This window comes from Daphnia carinata, chromosome 8, assembly GCF_022539665.2.
Source record: "Daphnia carinata strain CSIRO-1 chromosome 8, CSIRO_AGI_Dcar_HiC_V3, whole genome shotgun sequence".
NCBI lineage: Eukaryota > Metazoa > Arthropoda > Branchiopoda > Diplostraca > Daphniidae > Daphnia > Daphnia carinata.
Window position 1 is genome coordinate 8,157,157 of NC_081338.1, and position 19,320 is coordinate 8,176,476.

The 19,320-nt window shown below is 46.5% G+C and overlaps 25 non-coding genes across 25 annotated transcripts; 9 read left to right on the forward strand and 16 right to left on the reverse strand.

Annotated features, from left to right (window-relative positions):
* The first annotated feature begins 368 nt into the window (after positions 1-368).
* Positions 369-440, forward strand: Trnap-agg (transfer RNA proline (anticodon AGG)). Its single transcript has one exon. It is a non-coding gene; the product is annotated as a tRNA-Pro (tRNA).
* A 334-nt stretch (positions 441-774) lies between these two features.
* On the reverse strand, positions 775-846 carry Trnae-uuc (transfer RNA glutamic acid (anticodon UUC)). Its single transcript has one exon. It is a non-coding gene; the product is annotated as a tRNA-Glu (tRNA).
* A 4-nt stretch (positions 847-850) lies between these two features.
* Trnaf-gaa (transfer RNA phenylalanine (anticodon GAA)) lies at positions 851-923 on the reverse strand. The gene has a single exon. It is a non-coding gene; the product is annotated as a tRNA-Phe (tRNA).
* A 487-nt stretch (positions 924-1,410) lies between these two features.
* Positions 1,411-1,482, forward strand: Trnap-agg (transfer RNA proline (anticodon AGG)). Its single transcript has one exon. It is a non-coding gene; the product is annotated as a tRNA-Pro (tRNA).
* Positions 1,483-1,816: 334 nt separating this feature from the next.
* Positions 1,817-1,888, reverse strand: Trnae-uuc (transfer RNA glutamic acid (anticodon UUC)). The gene has a single exon. It is a non-coding gene; the product is annotated as a tRNA-Glu (tRNA).
* Positions 1,889-1,892: 4 nt separating this feature from the next.
* On the reverse strand, positions 1,893-1,965 carry Trnaf-gaa (transfer RNA phenylalanine (anticodon GAA)). Its single transcript has one exon. It is a non-coding gene; the product is annotated as a tRNA-Phe (tRNA).
* A 487-nt stretch (positions 1,966-2,452) lies between these two features.
* Trnap-agg (transfer RNA proline (anticodon AGG)) lies at positions 2,453-2,524 on the forward strand. The gene has a single exon. It is a non-coding gene; the product is annotated as a tRNA-Pro (tRNA).
* Positions 2,525-2,858: 334 nt separating this feature from the next.
* Trnae-uuc (transfer RNA glutamic acid (anticodon UUC)) lies at positions 2,859-2,930 on the reverse strand. Its single transcript has one exon. It is a non-coding gene; the product is annotated as a tRNA-Glu (tRNA).
* Positions 2,931-2,934: 4 nt separating this feature from the next.
* On the reverse strand, positions 2,935-3,007 carry Trnaf-gaa (transfer RNA phenylalanine (anticodon GAA)). The gene has a single exon. It is a non-coding gene; the product is annotated as a tRNA-Phe (tRNA).
* Positions 3,008-3,493: 486 nt separating this feature from the next.
* Positions 3,494-3,565, forward strand: Trnap-agg (transfer RNA proline (anticodon AGG)). The gene has a single exon. It is a non-coding gene; the product is annotated as a tRNA-Pro (tRNA).
* Positions 3,566-3,899: 334 nt separating this feature from the next.
* Positions 3,900-3,971, reverse strand: Trnae-uuc (transfer RNA glutamic acid (anticodon UUC)). Its single transcript has one exon. It is a non-coding gene; the product is annotated as a tRNA-Glu (tRNA).
* A 4-nt stretch (positions 3,972-3,975) lies between these two features.
* Trnaf-gaa (transfer RNA phenylalanine (anticodon GAA)) lies at positions 3,976-4,048 on the reverse strand. The gene has a single exon. It is a non-coding gene; the product is annotated as a tRNA-Phe (tRNA).
* Positions 4,049-4,535: 487 nt separating this feature from the next.
* On the forward strand, positions 4,536-4,607 carry Trnap-agg (transfer RNA proline (anticodon AGG)). The gene has a single exon. It is a non-coding gene; the product is annotated as a tRNA-Pro (tRNA).
* A 334-nt stretch (positions 4,608-4,941) lies between these two features.
* On the reverse strand, positions 4,942-5,013 carry Trnae-uuc (transfer RNA glutamic acid (anticodon UUC)). The gene has a single exon. It is a non-coding gene; the product is annotated as a tRNA-Glu (tRNA).
* A 4-nt stretch (positions 5,014-5,017) lies between these two features.
* On the reverse strand, positions 5,018-5,090 carry Trnaf-gaa (transfer RNA phenylalanine (anticodon GAA)). The gene has a single exon. It is a non-coding gene; the product is annotated as a tRNA-Phe (tRNA).
* A 487-nt stretch (positions 5,091-5,577) lies between these two features.
* On the forward strand, positions 5,578-5,649 carry Trnap-agg (transfer RNA proline (anticodon AGG)). The gene has a single exon. It is a non-coding gene; the product is annotated as a tRNA-Pro (tRNA).
* A 334-nt stretch (positions 5,650-5,983) lies between these two features.
* Trnae-uuc (transfer RNA glutamic acid (anticodon UUC)) lies at positions 5,984-6,055 on the reverse strand. Its single transcript has one exon. It is a non-coding gene; the product is annotated as a tRNA-Glu (tRNA).
* Positions 6,056-6,059: 4 nt separating this feature from the next.
* Positions 6,060-6,132, reverse strand: Trnaf-gaa (transfer RNA phenylalanine (anticodon GAA)). The gene has a single exon. It is a non-coding gene; the product is annotated as a tRNA-Phe (tRNA).
* Positions 6,133-6,619: 487 nt separating this feature from the next.
* On the forward strand, positions 6,620-6,691 carry Trnap-agg (transfer RNA proline (anticodon AGG)). The gene has a single exon. It is a non-coding gene; the product is annotated as a tRNA-Pro (tRNA).
* A 334-nt stretch (positions 6,692-7,025) lies between these two features.
* Positions 7,026-7,097, reverse strand: Trnae-uuc (transfer RNA glutamic acid (anticodon UUC)). Its single transcript has one exon. It is a non-coding gene; the product is annotated as a tRNA-Glu (tRNA).
* Positions 7,098-7,101: 4 nt separating this feature from the next.
* On the reverse strand, positions 7,102-7,174 carry Trnaf-gaa (transfer RNA phenylalanine (anticodon GAA)). The gene has a single exon. It is a non-coding gene; the product is annotated as a tRNA-Phe (tRNA).
* A 487-nt stretch (positions 7,175-7,661) lies between these two features.
* On the forward strand, positions 7,662-7,733 carry Trnap-agg (transfer RNA proline (anticodon AGG)). Its single transcript has one exon. It is a non-coding gene; the product is annotated as a tRNA-Pro (tRNA).
* Positions 7,734-8,067: 334 nt separating this feature from the next.
* On the reverse strand, positions 8,068-8,139 carry Trnae-uuc (transfer RNA glutamic acid (anticodon UUC)). The gene has a single exon. It is a non-coding gene; the product is annotated as a tRNA-Glu (tRNA).
* Positions 8,140-8,143: 4 nt separating this feature from the next.
* On the reverse strand, positions 8,144-8,216 carry Trnaf-gaa (transfer RNA phenylalanine (anticodon GAA)). Its single transcript has one exon. It is a non-coding gene; the product is annotated as a tRNA-Phe (tRNA).
* A 487-nt stretch (positions 8,217-8,703) lies between these two features.
* On the forward strand, positions 8,704-8,775 carry Trnap-agg (transfer RNA proline (anticodon AGG)). The gene has a single exon. It is a non-coding gene; the product is annotated as a tRNA-Pro (tRNA).
* The last annotated feature ends 10,545 nt before the right edge of the window (positions 8,776-19,320 follow it).

Sequence of the window (19,320 nt, forward strand, 5' to 3'; positions counted from 1 at the left end):
ACGAGGGACAGGGGATTGTCGTTCTAACTTAGTTGACGTTGAAATGTTGGACGTGGCTCATTTGACGAGTAGTGTCATTCTCGCCGAGATGTTTTTTTTCTGGAGCTCTCTGTTTCTCGCTTGTTGTTTTTGCATCCTTCCTTTGTTGTTTTCGGTCGTTTCCCGCCGTAGAATATCTGACATTCTTGTGATAGCCGTCCCTTCAATAACGCATTCCCGGCAGCCGAGAGAGGCTTTGTTCATACTGTATGATGCAGGCCCACCTTTTGTCATTTCCGCATAGTTTAAAAACTTGCCAGGACAAATCAAGCATTTTCAGCTCTGTCTTGCTGTCGCTCTAATTTTGCGATCGCGGAAATTTGAGACGTGGCTCATTGGTCTAGTGGTATGATTCTCGCTTAGGGTGCGAGAGGTCCCGGGTTCAATTCCCGGATGAGCCCGGCTCTAAAGGAGCACTTGCTGAAATGGGGATGTAGCTCAGATGGTAGAGCGCTCGCTTAGCATGCGAGAAGTACGGGGATCGATACCCTGCATCTCCAGTAAGTTCACATATGTTTAAGTGAAGATTTCTCACTTATTAGTTGAATGTTGGCAATGGCGAAGGATATAGGCAAGCTTGAAAGTTGATGCTTTTCCTCACAAATGTTTCGGCAATGGCATTACATCGAAGATACACGAACTTGGTACACCTCTACCTGCCAAAAGAGAGAATTTCGCTTTTTAAATCTGCACGAAGCAAAACGGGCACTAAACACTACTCGTTGATTGGTAATGTTCCCATACCGGGAATCGAACCCGAGCCTCCTGGGTGAAAGCCAGGTATCCTAGCCACTAGACCATATGGGATGGTTGCCGAAACCCGGGATCGAACCAGGGACCTTTAGATCTTCAGTCTAACGCTCTCCCAACTGAGCTATTTCGGCACACAACAATATCTTCCAAGTCTTGTGGATTGCAGCACAAGAAAATGTTCTTGTCACAGCAATTACAATAGCCATGATTTCGGCTGAGTTCACGATCGTTCAGACATGAACCCTGCCTTACGAGGGACAGGGGATTGTCGTTCTAACTTAGTTGACGTTGAAATGTTGGACGTGGCTCATTTGACGAGTAGTGTCATTCTCGCCGAGATGTTTTTTTTCTGGAGCTCTCTGTTTCTCGCTTGTTGTTTTTGCATCCTTCCTTTGTTGTTTTCGGTCGTTTCCCGCCGTAGAATATCTGACATTCTTGTGATAGCCGTCCCTTCAATAACGCATTCCCGGCAGCCGAGAGAGGCTTTGTTCATACTGTATGATGCAGGCCCACCTTTTGTCATTTCCGCATAGTTTAAAAACTTGCCAGGACAAATCAAGCATTTTCAGCTCTGTCTTGCTGTCGCTCTAATTTTGCGATCGCGGAAATTTGAGACGTGGCTCATTGGTCTAGTGGTATGATTCTCGCTTAGGGTGCGAGAGGCCCCGGGTTCAATTCCCGGATGAGCCCGGCTCTAAAGGAGCACTTGTTGCATAGGGGATGTAGCTCAGATGGTAGAGCGCTCGCTTAGCATGCGAGAAGTACGGGGATCGATACCCTGCATCTCCAGTAAGTTCACATATGTTTAAGTGAAGATTTCTCACTTATTAGTTGAATGTTGGCAATGGCGAAGGATATAGGCAAGCTTGAAAGTTGATGCTTTTCCTCACAAATGTTTCGGCAATGGCATTACATCGAAGATACACGAACTTGGTACACCTCTACCTGCCAAAAGAGAGAATTTCGCTTTTTAAATCTGCACGAAGCAAAACGGGCACTAAACACTACTCGTTGATTGTTTTGGTTCCCATACCGGGAATCGAACCCGAGCCTCCTGGGTGAAAGCCAGGTATCCTAGCCACTAGACCATATGGGATGGTTGCCGAAACCCGGGATCGAACCAGGGACCTTTAGATCTTCAGTCTAACGCTCTCCCAACTGAGCTATTTCGGCACACAACAATATCTTCCAAGTCTTGTGGATTGCAGCACAAGAAAATGTTCTTGTCACAGCAATTACAATAGCCATGATTTCGGCTGAGTTCACGATCGTTCAGACATGAACCCTGCCTTACGAGGGACAGGGGATTGTCGTTCTAACTTAGTTGACGTTGAAATGTTGGACGTGGCTCATTTGACGAGTAGTGTCATTCTCGCCGAGATGTTTTTTTTCTGGAGCTCTCTGTTTCTCGCTTGTTGTTTTTGCATCCTTCCTTTGTTGTTTTCGGTCGTTTCCCGCCGTAGAATATCTGACATTCTTGTGATAGCCGTCCCTTCAATAACGCATTCCCGGCAGCCGAGAGAGGCTTTGTTCATACTGTATGATGCAGGCCCACCTTTTGTCATTTCCGCATAGTTTAAAAACTTGCCAGGACAAATCAAGCATTTTCAGCTCTGTCTTGCTGTCGCTCTAATTTTGCGATCGCGGAAATTTGAGACGTGGCTCATTGGTCTAGTGGTATGATTCTCGCTTAGGGTGCGAGAGGCCCCGGGTTCAATTCCCGGATGAGCCCGGCTCTAAAGGAGCACTTGTTGCATAGGGGATGTAGCTCAGATGGTAGAGCGCTCGCTTAGCATGCGAGAAGTACGAGGATCGATACCCTGCATCTCCATCACTTTCACATATGTTTAAGTGAAGATTTCTCACTTATTAGTTGAATGTTGGCAATGGCGAAGGATATAGGCAAGCTTGAAAGTTGATGCTTTTCCTCACAAATGTTTCGGCAATGGCATTACATCGAAGATACACGAACTTGGTACACCTCTACCTGCCAAAAGAGAGAATTTCGCTTTTTAAATCTGCACGAAGCAAAACGGGCACTAAACACTACTCGTTGATTGGTAATGTTCCCATACCGGGAATCGAACCCGAGCCTCCTGGGTGAAAGCCAGGTATCCTAGCCACTAGACCATATGGGATGGTTGCCGAAACCCGGGATCGAACCAGGGACCTTTAGATCTTCAGTCTAACGCTCTCCCAACTGAGCTATTTCGGCACATAACAATATCTTCCAAGTCTTGTGGATTGCAGCACAAGAAAATGTTCTTGTCACAGCAATTACAATAGCCATGATTTCGGCTGAGTTCACGATCGTTCAGACATGAACCCTGCCTTACGAGGGACAGGGGATTGTCGTTCTAACTTAGTTGACGTTGAAATGTTGGACGTGGCTCATTTGACGAGTAGTGTCATTCTCGCCGAGATGTTTTTTTCTGGAGCTCTCTGTTTCTCGCTTGTTGTTTTTGCATCCTTCCTTTGTTGTTTTCGGTCGTTTCCCGCCGTAGAATATCTGACATTCTTGTGATAGCCGTCCCTTCAATAACGCATTCCCGGCAGCCGAGAGAGGCTTTGTTCATACTGTATGATGCAGGCCCACCTTTTGTCATTTCCGCATAGTTTAAAAACTTGCCAGGACAAATCAAGCATTTTCAGCTCTGTCTTGCTGTCGCTCTAATTTTGCGATCGCGGAAATTTGAGACGTGGCTCATTGGTCTAGTGGTATGATTCTCGCTTAGGGTGCGAGAGGTCCCGGGTTCAATTCCCGGATGAGCCCGGCTCTAAAGGAGCACTTGTTGAAATGGGGATGTAGCTCAGATGGTAGAGCGCTCGCTTAGCATGCGAGAAGTACGGGGATCGATACCCTGCATCTCCAGTACTTTCACATATGTTTAAGTGAAGATTTCTCACTTATTAGTTGAATGTTGGCAATGGCGAAGGATATAGGCAAGCTTGAAAGTTGATGCTTTTCCTCACAAATGTTTCGGCAATGGCATTACATCGAAGATACACGAACTTGGTACACCTCTACCTGCCAAAAGAGAGAATTTCGCTTTTTAAATCTGCACGAAGCAAAACGGGCACTAAACACTACTCGTTGATTGGTAATGTTCCCATACCGGGAATCGAACCCGAGCCTCCTGGGTGAAAGCCAGGTATCCTAGCCACTAGACCATATGGGATGGTTGCCGAAACCCGGGATCGAACCAGGGACCTTTAGATCTTCAGTCTAACGCTCTCCCAACTGAGCTATTTCGGCACATAACTATATCTTCCAAGTCTTGTGGATTGCAGCACAAGAAAATGTTCTTGTCACAGCAATTACAATAGCCATGATTTCGGCTGAGTTCACGATCGTTCAGACATGAACCCTGCCTTACGAGGGACAGGGGATTGTCGTTCTAACTTAGTTGACGTTGAAATGTTGGACGTGGCTCATTTGACGAGTAGTGTCATTCTCGCCGAGATGTTTTTTTTCTGGAGCTCTCTGTTTCTCGCTTGTTGTTTTTGCATCCTTCCTTTGTTGTTTTCGGTCGTTTCCCGCCGTAGAATATCTGACATTCTTGTGATAGCCGTCCCTTCAATAACGCATTCCCGGCAGCCGAGAGAGGCTTTGTTCATACTGTATGATGCAGGCCCACCTTTTGTCATTTCCGCATAGTTTAAAAACTTGCCAGGACAAATCAAGCATTTTCAGCTCTGTCTTGCTGTCGCTCTAATTTTGCGATCGCGGAAATTTGAGACGTGGCTCATTGGTCTAGTGGTATGATTCTCGCTTAGGGTGCGAGAGGTCCCGGGTTCAATTCCCGGATGAGCCCGGCTCTAAAGGAGCACTTGTTGAAATGGGGATGTAGCTCAGATGGTAGAGCGCTCGCTTAGCATGCGAGAAGTACGGGGATCGATACCCTGCATCTCCAGTACTCACACATATGTTTAAGTGAAGATTTCTCACTTATTAGTTGAATGTTGGCAATGGCGAAGGATATAGGCAAGCTTGAAAGTTGATGCTTTTCCTCACAAATGTTTCGGCAATGGCATTACATCGAAGATACACGAACTTGGTACACCTCTACCTGCCAAAAGAGAGAATTTCGCTTTTTAAATCTGCACGAAGCAAAACGGGCACTAAACACTACTCGTTGATTGTTTTGGTTCCCATACCGGGAATCGAACCCGAGCCTCCTGGGTGAAAGCCAGGTATCCTAGCCACTAGACCATATGGGATGGTTGCCGAAACCCGGGATCGAACCAGGGACCTTTAGATCTTCAGTCTAACGCTCTCCCAACTGAGCTATTTCGGCACATAACTCTATCTTCCAAGTCTTGTGGATTGCAGCACAAGAAAATGTTCTTGTCACAGCAATTACAATAGCCATGATTTCGGCTGAGTTCACGATCGTTCAGACATGAACCCTGCCTTACGAGGGACAGGGGATTGTCGTTCTAACTTAGTTGACGTTGAAATGTTGGACGTGGCTCATTTGACGAGTAGTGTCATTCTCGCCGAGATGTTTTTTTTCTGGAGCTCTCTGTTTCTCGCTTGTTGTTTTTGCATCCTTCCTTTGTTGTTTTCGGTCGTTTCCCGCCGTAGAATATCTGACATTCTTGTGATAGCCGTCCCTTCAATAACGCATTCCCGGCAGCCGAGAGAGGCTTTGTTCATACTGTATGATGCAGGCCCACCTTTTGTCATTTCCGCATAGTTTAAAAACTTGCCAGGACAAATCAAGCATTTTCAGCTCTGTCTTGCTGTCGCTCTAATTTTGCGATCGCGGAAATTTCAGACGTGGCTCATTGGTCTAGTGGTATGATTCTCGCTTAGGGTGCGAGAGGTCCCGGGTTCAATTCCCGGATGAGCCCGGCTCTAAAGGAGCACTTGTTGAAATGGGGATGTAGCTCAGATGGTAGAGCGCTCGCTTAGCATGCGAGAAGTACGGGGATCGATACCCTGCATCTCCAGTACTTTCACATATGTTTAAGTGAAGATTTCTCACTTATTAGTTGAATGTTGGCAATGGCGAAGGATATAGGCAAGCTTGAAAGTTGATGCTTTTCCTCACAAATGTTTCGGCAATGGCATTACATCGAAGATACACGAACTTGGTACACCTCTACCTGCCAAAAGAGAGAATTTCGCTTTTTAAATCTGCACGAAGCAAAACGGGCACTAAACACTACTCGTTGATTGGTAATGTTCCCATACCGGGAATCGAACCCGAGCCTCCTGGGTGAAAGCCAGGTATCCTAGCCACTAGACCATATGGGATGGTTGCCGAAACCCGGGATCGAACCAGGGACCTTTAGATCTTCAGTCTAACGCTCTCCCAACTGAGCTATTTCGGCACACAACAATATCTTCCAAGTCTTGTGGATTGCAGCACAAGAAAATGTTCTTGTCACAGCAATTACAATAGCCATGATTTCGGCTGAGTTCACGATCGTTCAGACATGAACCCTGCCTTACGAGGGACAGGGGATTGTCGTTCTAACTTAGTTGACGTTGAAATGTTGGACGTGGCTCATTTGACGAGTAGTGTCATTCTCGCCGAGATGTTTTTTTTCTGGAGCTCTCTGTTTCTCGCTTGTTGTTTTTGCATCCTTCCTTTGTTGTTTTCGGTCGTTTCCCGCCGTAGAATATCTGACATTCTTGTGATAGCCGTCCCTTCAATAACGCATTCCCGGCAGCCGAGAGAGGCTTTGTTCATACTGTATGATGCAGGCCCACCTTTTGTCATTTCCGCATAGTTTAAAAACTTGCCAGGACAAATCAAGCATTTTCAGCTCTGTCTTGCTGTCGCTCTAATTTTGCGATCGCGGAAATTTGATACGTGGCTCATTGGTCTAGTGGTATGATTCTCGCTTAGGGTGCGAGAGGCCCCGGGTTCAATTCCCGGATGAGCCCGGCTCTAACGGAGCACTCGTTCTAATGGGGATGTAGCTCAGATGGTAGAGCGCTCGCTTAGCATGCGAGAAGTACGGGGATCGATACCCTGCATCTCCAGTACTTTCACATATGTTTAAGTGAAGATTTCTCACTTATTAGTTGAATGTTGGCAATGGCGAAGGATATAGGCAAGCTTGAAAGTTGATGCTTTTCCTCACAAATGTTTCGGCAATGGCATTACATCGAAGATACACGAACTTGGTACACCTCTACCTGCCAAAAGAGAGAATTTCGCTTTTTAAATCTGCACGAAGCAAAACGGGCACTAAACACTACTCGTTGATTGGTTTGGTTCCCATACCGGGAATCGAACCCGAGCCTCCTGGGTGAAAGCCAGGTATCCTAGCCACTAGACCATATGGGATGGTTGCCGAAACCCGGGATCGAACCAGGGACCTTTAGATCTTCAGTCTAACGCTCTCCCAGCTGAGCTATTTCGGCATATAACAATATCTTCCAAGTCTTGTGGATTGCAGCACAAGAAAATGTTCTTGTCACAGCAATTACAATAGCCATGATTTCGGCTGAGTTCACGATCGTTCAGACATGAACCCTGCCTTACGAGGGACAGGGGATTGTCGTTCTAACTTAGTTGACGTTGAAATGTTGGACGTGGCTCATTTGACGAGTAGTGTCATTCTCGCCGAGATGTTTTTTTTCTGGAGCTCTCTGTTTCTCGCTTGTTGTTTTTGCATCCTTCCTTTGTTGTTTTCGGTCGTTTCCCGCCGTAGAATATCTGACATTCTTGTGATAGCCGTCCCTTCAATAACGCATTCCCGGCAGCCGAGAGAGGCTTTGTTCATACTGTATGATGCAGGCCCACCTTTTGTCATTTCCGCATAGTTTAAAAACTTGCCAGGACAAATCAAGCATTTTCAGCTCTGTCTTGCTGTCGCTCTAATTTTGCGATCGCGGAAATTTTGGGCGTGGCTCATTGGTCTAGTCGTATGATTCTCGCTTAGGGTGCGAGAGGTCCCGGGTTCGATTCCCGGATGAGCCCGGCTCTGAATGAGCAACTGCTGTGTTGGGGATGTAGCTCAGATGGTAGAGCGCTCGCTTAGCATGCGAGAAGTACGGGGATCGATACCCTGCATCTCCAGAACTTTCACATATGTTTAAGTGAAGATTTCTCACTTATTAGTTGAATGTTGGCAATGGCGAAGGATATAGGCAAGCTTGAAAGTTGATGCTTTTCCTCACAAATGTTTCGGCAATGGCATTACATCGAAGATACACGAACTTGGTACACCTCTACCTGCCAAAAGAGAGAATTTCGCTTTTTAAATCTGCACGAAGCAAAACGGGCACTAAACACTACTCGTTGATTGTTTTGGTTCCCATACCGGGAATCGAACCCGAGCCTCCTGGGTGAAAGCCAGGTATCCTAGCCACTAGACCATATGGGATGGTTGCCGAAACCCGGGATCGAACCAGGGACCTTTAGATCTTCAGTCTAACGCTCTCCCAACTGAGCTATTTCGGCATATAACTCAATCTTCCAAGTCTTGTGGATTGCAGCACAAGAAAATGTTCTTGTCACAGCAATTACAATAGCCATGATTTCGGCTGAGTTCACGATCGTTCAGACATGAACCCTGCCTTACGAGGGACAGGGGATTGTCGTTCTAACTTAGTTGACGTTGAAATGTTGGACGTGGCTCATTTGACGAGTAGTGTCATTCTCGCCGAGATGTTTTTTTTCTGGAGCTCTCTGTTTCTCGCTTGTTGTTTTTGCATCCTTCCTTTGTTGTTTTCGGTCGTTTCCCGCCGTAGAATATCTGACATTCTTGTGATAGCCGTCCCTTCAATAACGCATTCCCGGCAGCCGAGAGAGGCTTTGTTCATACTGTATGATGCAGGCCCACCTTTTGTCATTTCCGCATAGTTTAAAAACTTGCCAGGACAAATCAAGCATTTTCAGCTCTGTCTTGCTGTCGCTCTAATTTTGCGATCGCGGAAATTTGAGACGTGGCTCATTGGTCTAGTGGTATGATTCTCGCTTAGGGTGCGAGAGGTCCCGGGTTCAATTCCCGGATGAGCCCGGCTCTAAAGGAGCACTTGTTGAAATGGGGATGTAGCTCAGATGGTAGAGCGCTCGCTTAGCATGCGAGAAGTACGGGTATCGATACCCTGCATCTCCATCACTTTCACATATGTTTAAGTGAAGATTTCTCACTTATTAGTTGAATGTTGGCAATGGCGAAGGATATAGGCAAGCTTGAAAGTTGATGCTTTTCCTCACAAATGTTTCGGCAATGGCATTACATCTGTCGGAAAATCCGACGTCCAACACTGTCCAAGGGGACGGTGAAGAGGCAGATGAATAGAAACGAAGATGCCGGGCACTCGGTACCGAAGTGTCGGTAGCCGGGGTAAGTCCAACTCTAGGCGGGAGCTAACCAAGAAGTTCCCGGCCGTTGAAAAGGATATGACGGTAGACGGTAAACGACTGAATATAAACGGGAGTTAGAACGATTCGCCCGGCGAATCCTTGGCTTAGAAGGCCGGACGTCCTTAGTATAATATCGAAACTACTTGACGTCTTTTGCAGCTATATGAGGCGGTCTCTACCGACCGCTCTCATAAGTCAACATAAAAAACCATCGCGACTGGAGCCGGTTTTAGCCCAGAGTAAAAAAGATGTTGACGGAGGAGGAACCGACGGTGGGTCGGTGGAGGAGGATTCGAGGTGGAGAAGGAGCGGACGATCCTGCGGCTAAAACGGGTGACGGAACAGCGGTGACACCTACTCCAACGTTTAAATTTATGTACGTTTAATTGCTTATATTAGTCAACGGTGTTTTGTAAATGCTGGGTATATAAAGGCCGGTTTTCGGCTGAGTAAATACACACGAGTTTCACCGAAGCCCCCGGAGTCGGCTCTTCATTCTACTGGTAACTACTATCAAGTTTTGTCTCTGTTATCACTTGTGTTGCTGCCCGTCGCAACTGGCCGTCATTATCTGCCCGGCCGTGATACGCTGCTGTCGCCCGTCTGTCTTCTTCTTTGGCCCGGCTCTTTTTCCTCCACGGCTACATCGAAGTTGCTCGCAGCAATTCCATCCGGACCGGATCCTGCTAGGCCGTCGCTTCACTTGAAGATCCATTCGACCCGGGGGCATTCAACGCCAAGGATTACAAGTAATCTAGCTACTGTTATTCGTGTCCGTCATATTGGCCGCGCCGTCTCTCGGCATCATTTTTGAGATCATTTGACGGTGAGATCCGTACGGTCGCTTAAATTGAGGTCCAGTTAGTCAAGTCATTGGCAGCCCGGCTCCCCCACCGGCTGCCGGCCTGGACGTACCGCGGCTATTACGCTGAGGCAACCAAGGCCTCAAGCCCACTACTTTACGCTGAGCCGGCAGACTCCGGCATTGAGAAGCCCCTCAAAGGGATAAGTCTCAAATTGGTCCTTCGAACAAAACAAAGAAAAAAAGAAAGAAAGAAGGAAAGAAAAATAATATAAAAATCTGCCCGTACATTCCATAACAGTGTCGGACAGCATCCATCAGCAGCACCAGCAGGCGGTGTACGCAAGATTCCAGCACCTCTTAGATACGGAGGCCCGCTCTTACGAACTCTGGAAAGAGTTAGAACAGACCATCCCGAAAGGTGTGTTCAGGAGACTTCGTATCCCGGAGCCGTTCCCTGAACAGCGTGCCAAGAGACCGGTGGAGAAAAAGAGTCGGCCAAACCCTTACACACGGCCGATTACTCCGACTTTGGAATCTCCAGCCCAGTTTTTGAACGAGCAGGAGAGAGAGCAGCTAGACGCACTCACCAAAGTCCAGGAGTCGCACTCCTCGGTAATAGCAGCGGCACAAAGGGCAGCAGAACGGGCCGAGGAACACGCCAGATTCTTGCTGGAGACTAGCAAGCTGAGACGCGACAAAGAAGAATTACAGAGAAGGGAGCTGATATTGGAAAGGGCGCGCGGAGTCAAAGAGTTGCCGCCCGCTACGTTCCAGATACCGGCCCCACCACCGACCCCCACGGGGTTGAACCAAGAAATCAGAGACCTCGCCGCTGGCCCCTCTAAAGAGCCACCCCAAGCGAAGAAAGCGAGGTCCACATCAGGGATACCACGCAGTTGGAAAAAATCTTCACCCGAAGAAAGATTGAGCAAGCAGTTATCAAAGCGGCTGGCTAGGACAGGAATCGCGTCGTCCTCTGAAGACGAGATTCTAAAATCCCCGGTGCTTGATTGATATTGTTCACATTGTTATAAATTATTAAAAGTTGAAATAAAATATTTGGAAAAATATATATCTCTACCACTATCAGTTTATCTCTACCACTATCAAAAAATATATTATAAAGGCAAAATGTCAGTCCCGGCCAGGAGGACGAGACATACGGTGACAGACCCAGACGAGCAAAGCCTAGATGAGAGACTCTCGATCATCGAGGAAAAGCTCGAAAAGGTATACAAGTCCGGCGACTCGTACCACTCTATGTTGCACAAGAGGGTCGAGGTCGCGGAAAAAACAATCGAAAGATTCATGACAGACACGAGCATGAAAATGAAGGCGATGGAAAAAAAGATTGAGGACCTAGAAGACTTAAAGTCAAAAGTGGCCGCAATCACGGAGTTAGTAGGAGAGATAGACGGGAGAAGCAATCAAGCGCTGAACTCTGCGGCGGTATTGATTGAACAAGCGAAAGAAAGCTTCTCAATGAAAGAGCAAATTCCAGAGATAGTGGAGGGCGTGAGAGCTGAGATAAAATCGATTGTGGAGAAAACAATCGAGGATAGCATGCCAAGCCTGGAAGAGAGCCCGATAAGACGACAAGAGCCGTTACGGGCTTCGTCGAGGGCAGAATCTCCGATAGGCACGCGGGAAGATTTGCTCGAAGATCGGGCTTTGATAAAAAGAGAACTGAAAGACAGCATAGCTTGGGCCGAGGCGGATGCGGAGAGCAGACAGAAGTTTATAGACAAGGCCGAGGCCCGGTGGTTGGCATTAGTGGCGATTAATGAGAAGCTTGCGGCAGTCTCCACAGCAGCCGATAAAGCTGGAGACAGAGAGATGGAAGACAAGCTAAGGGAAAAAATGAAGAAATTGAGAGAGAAGTACAAAAAGAGCGAAACCCAATCGCCGGTACTCAGAACAGCGCTGCCTCTACCGACGTTTAACGGGGAGATCACAGCGTGGAAAGGATGGAAGGCAATGTGGACGGCGTACGACGCCGATCCAAGATTAACAGAGGCGGAGAAATTTCAATATCTGCGGATAAGCCTGAAAGGCAAGGCCGCAGAATTGATATCACACATACACTTCGATGAAAACCAATACCAAGAGGCAATGCAAAAATTGAAAAAAGATTCGGGGATTCAGAAAAGTTAAAAGCACACTATGTGAACGAGCTGAAAAGTCTAGTGGCCGTAAGATTGGGAGACACGGCAACAACCAATCAGTTAAAAAGAATTTTCGACGGGTTGACAAACGCGAGAGCAGCCCTAACGAACCTCAAAGTGGATATGGGCGGGTATGGAGAATACATCGCGGGGGACGTGTTGAAGGCTTTGCCTAAAGCATTAACCTCGCGATGGTGGAGAGACAAATGGTTCGACGAGGATCAACCGACATTAGAAGCAATTCTAAAGGAGCTGGATCGAGAGATACGGCTTAGAGAGATGGAAGAGGATCCGGTGAGCCAACCGCAAAGCCCGAGAAGGGAGCCTCAAGAGAGGGGAGGTAGGATGACACCCTGTTGTTTTTGTCAGCAGAATCACATACACCATAGGTGTATGGTGAATACCCCGCAGTTCAGACGAACACTCTGCGAGCGAGAAAACCGTTGCTTGAAATGCCTCGGCAGATCACACAGGACGGAACATTGCGTAGCCAGAGTCCCTTGCAGGAACTGCGGGAGTATAGATCATAGCCCAGCGCTATGCCTGTCCAGACAAAGACAATACGGGCCAGTCAGATCACAGTCCCCGCAAAGACCGATGAATAAGTCGGTAACCATAGATACCAACGTGAATTGTGCGCAGGCAACTTCGATCGGACTGCCCACATTCACGGCGGTATTACAAGGAAGAAATAACAGGAAAGTAAAAGTGCTGGGTCTGATAGACTCGGGGAGCGAAAAGACGTTCATCCGACAGAGTCTAATCAGACGATTAAAAGCGAATGAAGAAGAAGAAGGAGAAGTGAGGGTGAACACGTTTGGGTCAAACCAAGCGGAAAGATCGGTGCTAAAGACCTATAGCATATGGATGGTCCCCGAGAGACAGGGAAAAATAAAAATTAAGGCAACGGCTATAAAATATGTGGCGAAGGCAACCCCAAAGGTCCGGTCAAAGTTAGTGGAGATCTTGACGGAACAGGGGGAGAAGGTCGCGGATGAAAGGCATTCCAAACCGGACCATAAAACAGAGTTTGACATGATAATAGGATGTGACTATTATTGGCAAATTCTTAAACACCAGACGAGACAGGGTCCAGACGACTCAGTGGCATGTGCCAGCAAGCTTGGGTGGATTATTTTTGGAGCGCCCATAGCAGGAAATCAAAGCGAGGTGTCGGCAAACATAGTTACACAGGCCGACAGTAAAAAAGCGGTGGTAGACTTCAAGGAATTCTGGGCCTTGGAACACATGGGAGTTACGTCCCAAGAGCTAGAGGACCCGGGGTTCCTGAAGAACTATCAGGACACTATAAGGAAAGATCCAACGGGCAGATATGAGATTCTGTTCCCGTTTAAAAATAACAGGAGGTCGATGGAGACCAATAGAAATATAGCTTCGATCAGATTGACAGGGCTGTTGAGAAAAATGAAACGGGAGGACAAAGTAGCCTACCATGAAGTTTTTCAACAGTACCTCGAGAAAGGCTACATAGAAGTAGCAGATAGAAATTACACGGGAGCATGTACGTATTTGCCGCACAGACCGGTAATAAAGACGGAGGCGGCAACAACTAAGATCAGGCCGGTGTTTGATGGTTCGGCCCACCAACAGAGTAAGCCGAGCCTTAACGATTTATTGGAGACCGGGCCGAACCTGAACCCGGAGCTGTTGGCAGTGTTGCTCAGGTTCAGGCAGAGCAAGATAGCGTGGATGGCGGACATCACGCAGGCATTCCTACAGATAGGAATTCAAGAAGAACACGGACAGATAGTACGGTTTTTGTGGATAAAAGACCCGAGAGAAGACAATTCGGAGTGGATAGAATACAGGTGGAAGAGGGTGCCATTTGGCCTCTCGAGTAGCCCGTTTATTCTAAGGGCGGTCATTCTTAAATGCTTGGATGAGCATAAGGATGACTACCCAGAGTTGGTGAAGCAATTAGGCTCGCAGTTATATGTGGACGACTGGTTGGGGGGAGCCGACAGCATCCCCCAAGCAGTCGACCTGATAACACAGGCGCAGAAATTGTTTGGCTCGGCAAAAATGGAGCTAAGAAAATGGACGACAAATAGCATGGAATTGAGAGAACGGTTGCAAATATTACAATTTCAGAGCAACGAGAAGACAATGGGAGATAATGCGGAGAAGATCGTTAAGGCACTAGGGGTCACTTGGGATCCGGAGACGGACTCATTTAGATTCAGACCCGAGAAAATAGTGGAAGAGGCCGAGGAAATGAATAAAAGGCCGACGAAAAGGAAATTATTCAGCCTGGCGCTGAAAGTCTTCGACCCGATGGGGTTAATATCACCGGTAACGGTGGTAGCGAAGATTATCATGCAAAAGGTTTGGATAGACAAGACAGGCTGGGACGAACCAGTGTCGACAAGCATAATGCCACACTGGGAGACATTCATTAAAAGTTTGTCGGACCTTACGAACACAAAGCTGGGACGGTGGACAGGAGAAATCCATTCACCGAGGCTACACTTGTTTTGCGACGCCAGTGACGACGCATACAGTGTAGCCGCATATCTGGAGACCGGAGAGGAGACAAAGCTGTTATGCAGCAAAACTCGGATAGCACCGGATCCAAAAAAGTCGGTGTCGACTCCCAGATTGGAGCTGCTCAGCAATTTGCTGGCGGTCAGGCTGGGAGATTACATCGAAAAGTCCCTTGGACGGTCCTTTGAGAAAACGTTGTGGACGGACTCGGCGATAGCCTACTGGTGGATGAAAGGCGAATCAGGCCGGTGGAAGCAGTTCGTTCACAACCGAGTAACAGAAATCAGGGGAAAAATCGATATAGAGTCGATAAGGCACTGCCCGGGAGTGCAGAACCCGGCAGATATAGCTTCGAGAGGGGCTTCGGTGAGTCAGCTGAACCACAAGAAAGATTGGTGGTCAGGCCCAGAGTGGCTGAACAGGAAAAAAGATTGGCCGAAAAATCCAGCCCAAGTAGAGCTGGACTATACGGTAGAAATAAGGAGAGAGGAAAAACCTAAGGAGATAACACAATGCAATATTTCGATACCGAAGGAGGAAGAATGGTACGAAAATTATAGCTCACTGCGCACGATTGTCAGGATCTGGGCGACAGTGAAAAGAGCAGTAAAGAAGTTCAGGGGACTCTCGAGTCCCGAGACACCGCTGGCAGAAGTGTCGTGTGGAATCGATAAGAAACGGTTTAACATTCTCGCAGTAGAAGAGGTAGAGCAAGCAGAATTAGATTTATGGCGGAAGATGCAAAATGACGCGTACAAAGACGTAAAGGAAGCAATAAAAGAGAAGAAGCCTTGGAAAAATGATAAGCTGAGGAAGTTGGGATTGGCCTGGGACGAAAGAAACGGGCTGATCAGGTGTTGCGGCCGCCAAGAAAATTGGTTACGGCTCAACGGTAGAGAAGCAGTTATCCTATTGCCAGAGAACCACTATTTGACGGGCAAACTCATTGAGCAGACGCATGAACGGTTACTGCACACTGGAGTAAGCACGACGATGGTGGAGGTACGGCGAACGTTTTGGATACCAAGATTAAGGCAAACAGTAAAAAAGGAATTAAGGAGGTGTATGAAATGCCAGAAATTAGATTCGAGGCCATTCAATGAAGTCCCGGCCCCCCTACCGGTAGATCGACTTCAAATGGCAAACCCGTTTAACATAACGGGGATAGATTTTGCGGGACCATTCCCGATAAAACTGACAGCGAGAGGTGGACAAGCGAAGGCCTACATTTGTTTGTTCACGTGCGCGGTAACAAGAGCCGTGCACTTGGAAATGACCACGGACATGGAGACGGCATCCTGTATCTTTGCACTCAGAAGGTTTTTTGCAAGAAGAGGGGTGCCGAAAGCCATGTATTCAGATAACGCGAAATCATTCACACAAGCGGCGAAATATCTGAGAGCGGCGTACAAAAATGAGAAAGTGTATAACACACTGGTGGACCTGAATGTTAAGTGGAGATTCTCCCCGAGCCTGGCCCCTTGGTGGGGCGGGTTCTGGGAGAGGATGGTCCAGACAGTGAAGAGATTATTATACAAGACATATGGAAACGAGTGCCTGGAGTATGACCTATTCCAAACGGTGCTAGCAGAGATCGAAGACACGATAAACACGAGGCCATTAACGTACGTCTCTGACGACGATAATGAACCTCTAACCCCGAAGCAACTGATCACGGGATACAGACAGAATCAAAAACACCCGGTGGACGAAGAGGAGAGAGAGTATTCGGACAGAATACCTCTAACCAAGCGAGAGAGAATGAGAAGAAACCTACTAGCAACTTGGTGGGGGAATTTCTATAAAGAATATGTGGCGGACCTCGAGAAGTTCCACTGCCCAACGCCGGGCAGAATGAAACAAGTCGAGGTCGGACAAGTAGTGCTAATACACGATGAAAATTCCAAGAGAACGAAGTGGAAAGTAGGAAGAGTAGCCAAATTATACCCAGGCTCAGACAACAAGTGCAGGAGAGTGGCAGTTTTAATTGCCGATAAATTTTCAGGGAAAGGGTCGAGACCCATATACCGGGACATTAAGTGCCTTTACCCGCTAGAGTTACACGCGGGGACGATAGACGACGACCATCAAAATACTTCACCGTTCCAAGACATAGAAGACTTGGACAGTTCGGACTCTGAGTTGGACGAAGGTCCAACGGGGGGAGTGTCGGAAAATCCGACGTCCAACACTGTCCAAGGGGACGGTGAAGAGGCAGATGAATAGAAACGAAGATGCCGGGCACTCGGTACCGAAGTGTCGGTAGCCGGGGTAAGTCCAACTCTAGGCGGGAGCTAACCAAGAAGTTCCCGGCCATTGAAAAGGATATGACGGTAGACGGTAAACGACTGAATATAAACGGGAGTTAGAACGATTCGCCCGGCGAATCCTTGGCTTAGAAGGCCGGACGTCCTTAGTATAATATCGAAACTACTTGACGTCTTTTGCAGCTATATGAGGCGGTCTCTACCGACCGCTCTCATAAGTCAACATAAAAAACCATCGCGACTGGAGCCGGTTTTAGCCCAGAGTAAAAAAGATGTTGACGGAGGAGGAACCGACGGTGGGTCGGTGGAGGAGGATTCGAGGTGGAGAAGGAGCGGACGATCCTGCGGCTAAAACGGGTGACGGAACAGCGGTGACACCTACTCCAACGTTTAAATTTATGTACGTTTAATTGCTTATATTAGTCAACGGTGTTTTGTAAATGCTGGGTATATAAAGGCCGGTTTTCGGCTGAGTAAATACACACGAGTTTCACCGAAGCCCCCGGAGTCGGCTCTTCATTCTACTGGTAACTACTATCAAGTTTTGTCTCTGTTATCACTTGTGTTGCTGCCCGTCGCAACTGGCCGTCATTATCTGCCCGGCCGTGATACGCTGCTGTCGCCCGTCTGTCTTCTTCTTTGGCCCGGCTCTTTTTCCTCCACGGCTACATCGAAGTTGCTCGCAGCAATTCCATCCGGATCGGATCCTGCTTGGCCGTCGCTTCACTTGAAGATCCATTCGACCCGGGGGCATTCAACGCCAAGGATTACAAGTAATCTAGCTACTGTTATTCGTGTCCGTCATATTGGCCGCGCCGTCTCTCGGCATCATTTTTGAGATCATTTGACGGTGAGATCCGTACGGTCGCTTAAATTGAGGTCCAGTTAGTCAAGTCATTGGCAGCCCGGCTCCCCCACCGGCTGCCGGCCTGGACGTACCGCGGCTATTACGCTGAGGCAACCAAGGCCTCAAGCCCACTACTTTACGCTGAGCCGGCAGACTCCGGCATTGAGAAGCCCCGCAAAGGGATAAATCTCATGAAACTCACTGTATCACACTATATTCACATTGAATAAACGTATATTTGATGCTGTTTGAATGTAGATATTGAAACTCACTGTATCACACTATATTCACATTGAATACACGTATATTTGATGCTGTTTGAATGTAGATCATGAAACTGATTCTATAACACTATATTCACATTGAATACACGTATATTTGATGCTGTTTGAATGTAGATATTGAAACTCACTGTATCACACTATATTCACATTGAATACACGTAATTGAATTGATGCAATGTATCACACTATATTCACATTGAATACACGTATCACACTATATTCAGATTGAATACACGTATATTTGATGCTGTTTGAATGTAGATCATGAAACTGATTCTATCACACTATATTCACAGTGAATACACGTATATTTGATGCTGTTTGAATGTAGATATTGAAACTCACTGTATCACACTATATTCACATTGAATACACGTATATTTGATGCTGTTTGAATGTAGATCATGAAACTGATTCTATAACACTATATTCACATTGAATACACGTATATTTGATGCTGTTTGAATGTAGATATTGAAACTCACTGTATCACACTATATTCACATTGAATACACGTATATTTGATGCTGTTTGAATGTAGATATTGAAACTCACTGTATCACACTATATTCACATTGAATACACGTATATTTGATGCTGTTTGAATGTAGATATTGAAACTCACTGTATCACACTATATTCACATTGAATACACGTATATTTGATGCTGTTTGAATGTAGATCATGAAACTGCTTCTATCACACTATATTCACATTGAATACACGTATATTTGATGCTGTTTGAATGTAGATATTGAAACTCACTGTATCACACTATATTCACATTGAATACACGTATATTTGATGCTGTTTGAATGTAGATATGAAACTGATTCTATAACACTATATTCACATTGAATACACGTATATTTGATGCTGTTTGAATGTAGATATTGAAACTCACTGTATCACACTATATTCACATTGAATACACGTATATTTGATGCTGTTTGAATGTAGATATTGAAACTCACTGTATCACACTATATTCACATTGAATACACGTATATTTGATGCTGTTTGAATGTAGATATTGAAACTCACTGTATCACACTATATTCACATTGAATACACGTATATTTGATGCTGTTTGAATGTAGATATTGAAACTCACTGTATCACACTATATTCACATTGAATACACGTATATTTGATGCTGTTTGAATGTAGATATGAAACTGATTCTATCACACTATATTCACATTGAATACACGTATATTGGTTGCTGTTTGAATGTAGATATTGAAACTCACTGTATCACACTATATTCACATTGAATACACGTATATTTGATGCTGTTTGAATGTAGATATGAAACTGAT